The sequence below is a fragment of the Aegilops tauschii genome, chromosome 6, assembly GCF_002575655.3.
Source record: "Aegilops tauschii subsp. strangulata cultivar AL8/78 chromosome 6, Aet v6.0, whole genome shotgun sequence".
NCBI classification, from domain to species: domain Eukaryota; kingdom Viridiplantae; phylum Streptophyta; class Magnoliopsida; order Poales; family Poaceae; genus Aegilops; species Aegilops tauschii.
This window is the reverse complement of record NC_053040.3, coordinates 5,537,430-5,543,429: the sequence shown is the minus strand read 5'-3', so window position 1 is coordinate 5,543,429 and position 6,000 is coordinate 5,537,430.

Genomic DNA, 6,000 nt, shown 5'->3' with positions numbered 1-6,000 from the left:
CATCAGCTGGCACAAACGAAAAGCATGGAGCACCAGGACAACGACAAACAGGGCAAACCATACCTGTACAAAAAATAAACATATGGTTATTCTACATGGATAACTTACAATGATAGATCTCAAAATGAAGAAGTTCCCTAAAAAAGATTAAATCTAAATTGCATCTCTAAGCAACTAAACTTGCATAAACTCTTCATATATCAATTGGGAACCATACATAAATAAAAGCTGATAACTGCAAAAAATAAGAACATTCCAAGAGTTCGAAAAAAATCAAAAATCACAACTAGCACAAATACAACAGACCCATACACACACTGGAAAAAATATAACATTAGCTCAGACCTGACCTTTGCTCAAACATAACAAAGTACCAAAGCTAAAACATACAAACTGACTACCAAACCTAACCACTTAAAAAACCAAAAAAAATAATTTGGTTATCAGGGGTTCAAATTACACCTGCATCAATAGCTAAAAGCTAAAAAGAGAGCATTACATTAAGTATACAAACAGAAAAGATTTCATCTTTGGACAGATGTTGCAAAACTTACCTCACCCACTAATAAATCAAAAAAACCTAACCAATAAAACTTAACATAACTAGTCAAAAGATTCCTAACCATACTACTCCTACTACCACCAAATACACAAAAAGTCTGAACTAACACTAACCAACCAAAAGAACCATACCATACTACTCCTACTACCACCAAAAAGACGAATGTAAAAAGTAAAAACACTAACTGTTGTACTACTACAAGCACCTAATACACACAAAAATAATCTGAAATTACCCTAACCAATCAAAACAACGCTAGCAAATACTACTACTACCACCAAGAACACAAATATGAAAGTAAAACACCTAACCACACAAAATAAAGACCAAATCTGAAGCATCATACACAAAAAAGAAGACTAAGCACAGAGTAGAACTACTACTAAACAACAAGAACGCTACACTAGTCACCTAATCAGTTGAACAAACAGATCTAAAGGTGACAGAAACACACACCTAACAAATCAGAAACAAGAAACCCTAAAACATTACAAAGAACCCTACCACTAAACAACAAGGACCATGCACTAGTCACCTAATCAGTGGCAACATTAGATCTAAAATGACCACAGAAACAAACAACAAAGAACATCATAGCAAGAAAGCCTAAAACGATACATAGAGGGGATTCAAAGAGAATGAGAAATTACAAAAGGAGCAGATTCGCCAAAGTAAATCCTTGATCCAAGAAAATCCACAGTTACTGATCCTGCATACACCAACAGCTTCCAAACATCAATACCTTCAAAACCTACAACACAAATAGCAAGAAAATAGAGCAGAGAGCATAAACGAGCAACAGAGCCGAGGGAGTAGAAAAAACTGCAGAGCTCCGACGAACCCTAGCAGGATTAGTGACCCTACACGACAAGAGGAGAAGACAGGAACGGGAGAGCTCGAGGGGAAAGTGACTGAGATGATTCTAGACAACGAAGAGATAAGAAGGGGAGCGACCGATGCTAGCGATTCTAGAAGCAGACTGGGCGAAGCCTGAAGGAAATATGCCCTAGAGGCAATAATAAAGTTATTATTTATTTCCTTATTTCATGATAAATGTTTATTATTCATGCTAGAATTGTATTAACCGGAAACATAATACATGTGTGAATACATAGACAAACAAAGTGTGACTAGTATGCCTCTACTTGACTAGCTCGTTGATCAAAGATGGTTAAGTTTCCTAACCATAGACAAGAGTTGTTATTTGGTAAATGGGATCACATCATTAGGAGAATGATGTGAATGACTTGACCCATTCCGTTAGCTTAGCACTTGATCGTTTTAGTTTACTGCTATTGCTTTCTTCATAACTTATACATGTTCCTATGACTATGAGATTATGCAACTCCCGATTACCGGAGGAACACTTTGTGTGCTACCAAACGTCACAACGTAACTGGGTGATTATAAAGGTGCTATACAGGTGTCTCCAATGGTACTTGTTGAGTTGGCGTAGATCAAGATTAGCATTTGTCACTCCGATTGTCGGAGAGGTATCTCTGGGCCATCTCGGCAATGCACATCACTATAAGCCTTGCAAGCAGTGCAACTAATGAGTTAGTTGCGGGATGATGCATTACAGAACGAGTAAAGAGACTTGCCGGTAATGAAATTGAGATATGTATTGAGATACCGATGACCGAATCTCGGGCAAGTAACATACCGATGACAAAGGGAACAACGTATGTTGTTATGCAGTTTGACCGATAAAGATCTTCGTAGAATATGTAGGAACCAATATGAGCATCCAGGTTCCGCTATTGGTTATTGACCGGAGACGTGTCTCGGTCATGTCTACATAGTTCTCGAACCCGTAGGGTCCGCACGCTTAAAGTTCTGTGACGATCGGTATTGTGAGTTTATGTGTTTTGATGTACCGAAGGTAGTTCGGAGTCCCGCATATGATCACGGACATGACGAGGAGTCTAGAAATGGTCGAGGCATAAAGATCGATATATTGGACGACTATATTTGGACATCGGAATGGTTCCGGGTGAAATCGGGATTTTACCGGAGTACTGGGAGGTTACCGGAACCCCCCGATAAGTGTATGGGCCGTATTGGGCCTTAGTGGAATAGAGGAGGAGGAAGCCTAGAAGGAGGTGCCCCCCCAAGCCCAATCCGAATTGGGTGAGGGGGGCGCCCCCCCTTTCCATCTTCTCTCCCTCCTCTTTCCTACCTCTCCTACTCCTACTAGGAAGGGGGGAGTCCTACTCCCGGTGGGAGTAGGACTCCTCATGGGGCGCGCCGTAGGAGGCCGGCCACCTCCCCCTCCTCCACTCCTTTATATACGGGGAGGGGGGCACCCCTTGGAGACACAACAATTGATCATTGATCTCTTAGCCGTGTACGGTGCCCCCTCCACCATAATCCAGCTCGGTCATATCGTAGCGGTGCTTAGGCGAAGCCCTGCGTCGGTAACTTCATCAATACCATCATCACGCCGTCGTGCTGACAAAGCACTTCCCCGAAGCTCTACTGGATCGTGAGTTCGCGGGACGTCACCGAGCTGAACGTGTGCTGAACACGGAGGTGCCGTACGTTCGGTACTGAGGATCGGTTTGTCGTGAAGACGTACGACTACATCAACCGCGTTGTCATAACGCTTCCGCTTTCGGTCTACGAGGGTACGTGGACGACACTCTCCCCGCTCATCGCTATGCATCACCATGATCTTGCGTGTGCGTAGGATTTTTTTTGAAATTACTACGTTGTCAACAGTGGTATCCGAGCCAGGTTTATGCGTAGATGTTATATGCACGAGTAGAACACAAGTGAGTTGTGGGCGATACAAGTCATACTGCTTACCAGCATGTCATACTTTGATTCGGCGGTATTGTTGGATGAAGCGGCCTGGACCGACATTACGCGTACGCTTACGCGAGACTGATTCTACTGATATGCTTCGCACACAGGTGGCTAGCGGGTGTCAGTTTCTCCAACTTTAGTTGAATCGAGTGTGGCTACTCCCGGTCCTTGTGAAGGTTAAAATAGCACATACTTGATGAAATATCGTTGTGGTTTTGATGCGTAGGTAAGAACGGTTCTTGCTCAGCCCGTAGCAGCCACGTAAAACTTGCAACAACAAAGTAGAGGACGTCTAACTTGTTTTTGCAGGGCATGCTGTAATGTGATATGGTAAAGACATGATGCTAAATTTTATTCTATGAGATTATCATGTTTTGTATCAAAGTTATCGGCAACTGGCAGGAGCCATATGGTTGTCGGTTTATTGTATGAAATGCAATCTGTTGGGAATCGTAGCATAATTTTAAAATTTTCCTACGCTCACCAAGATGCATCTATGGAGTCTACTAGCAACGAGGGGAAGGGAGTGCATCTACATACCCTTGTAGATCGCGAGCGGAAGCGTTCCAATGAACGTGGATGACGGTGTCGTACTCGCCGTGATCCAAATCACCGATGACCGAGTGCCGAACGGATGGCACCTCCGCGTTCAACACACGTACGGTGCAGCGACGTCTCCTCCTTCTTGATCCAGCAAGGGGGAAGGAGAGGTTGATGGAGATGCAGCAGCACGACGGCGTGGTGGTGGATGTAGCGGGTCTCCGGCAGGGCTTCGCCGAGCTTCTGCGAGAGAGAGAGGTGTTGCAGGGGAGGAGGGAGGCGCCCAAGGCTGTAGGTTGTTGCCCTCCCTCCCCCCCCTTTATATAGGCCCCTGGGGGGTGCGCCAGCCCTGGGAGATGGGATCTCCAAGGGGGGGGGGGGGGGCGGCGGCCAAGGGGGGAAGGGGTTGCCTTGCCCCCCAAGGCAAGGGGGAAGCTCCCCCCTAGGGTTCCCAACCCTAGGCGCAGGGGGGGAGGCCCAAGGGGGGGGCGCCCCAGCCCACTAAGGGCTGGTTCCCTTCCACTTTCAGCCCACGGGGCCCTCCGGGATAGGGGCTGCATGACTCCGAACAAATTTCGGGTTTCCGCATACATATATCTCTACAACCCTAGCGTCACCGGACCTTAAGTGTGTAGACCCTACGGGTTCGGGAGACATGCAGACATGACCGAGACGCCTCTCCGGTCAATAACCAACAGTGGGATCTGGATATTCATGTTGGCTCCCACATGCTCCACGATGATCTCATCGGATGAACCACGGTGTCGAGGATTCAATCAATCCGTATGCAATTCCCTTTGTCAATCGGTATGTTACTTGCCCGAGATTCGATCGTCGGTATCCCAATACCTTGTTCAATCTCGTTACCGGCAAGTCTCTTTACTCGTACCGCAATGCATGATCCCGTGACTAACGCCTTAGTCACATTGAGCTCATTATGATGATGCATTACCGAGTGGGCCCAGAGATACCTCTCCGTCACACGGAGTGACAAATCCCAGTCTCGATCCGTGCCAACCCAACAGACACTTTCGGAGATACCCGTAATGCACCTTTATAGTCACCCAGTTACGTTGTGACGTTTGGCACACCCAAAGCACTCCTACGGTATCCGGGAGTTGCACGATCTCATGGTCTAAGGAAAAGATACTTGACATTGGAAAAGCTCTAGCAAACGAAACTACATGATCTTTTATGCTATGCTTAGTATTGGGTCTTGTCCATCACATCATTCTCCTAATGATGTGATCCCGTTATCAATGACATCCAATGTCCATAGTCAGGAAACCATGACTATCTGTTGATCAACGAGCTAGTCAACTAGAGGCTTACTAGGGACACGTTGTGGTCTATGTATTCACACATGTATTACGATTTCCGGACAATACAATTGTAGCATGAATAATAGACAATTACCATGAACAAAGAAATATAATAATAACCATTTATGATTGCCTCTAGGGCATATTTCCAACAGTCTCCCACTTGCACTAGAGTCAATAATCTAGTTACATTGTGATGAATCGAACACCCATTGCGTCCTGGTGTTGATCATGTTTTGCCCTAGGGAGAGGTTTAGTCAACGGATCTGCTACATTCAGGTCCGTGTGTACTTTACAAATATCTATGTCTCCATTTTGAACACTTTCACGAATGGAGTTGAAGCGACGCTTGATATGCCTGGTCTTCCTGTGAAACCTGGGCTCCTTCGCAAGGGCAATAGCTCCAGTGTTGTCACAGAATAGAGTCATTGGGCCCGACTCATTGGGAATCACCCCTAGGTCGGTAATGAACTCCTTCATCCAGACTGCTTCCTGTGCTGCCTCCGAGGCTGCCATGTACTCCGCTTCACATGTAGATCCCGCCACGACGCTTTGCTTGCAACTGCACCAGCTTACTGCTCCTCCGTTCAAAATATACACGTATCCGGTCTGTGACTTCGAGTCATCCAGATCTGTGTCGAAGCTAGCGTCGACGTAACCCTTTACGACGAGCTCTTCGTCACCTCCATAAACGAGAAACATATCCTTAGTCCTCTTCAGGTACTTCATGATATTCTTGACCGCTGTCCAGTGTTCCTTGCCGGGATT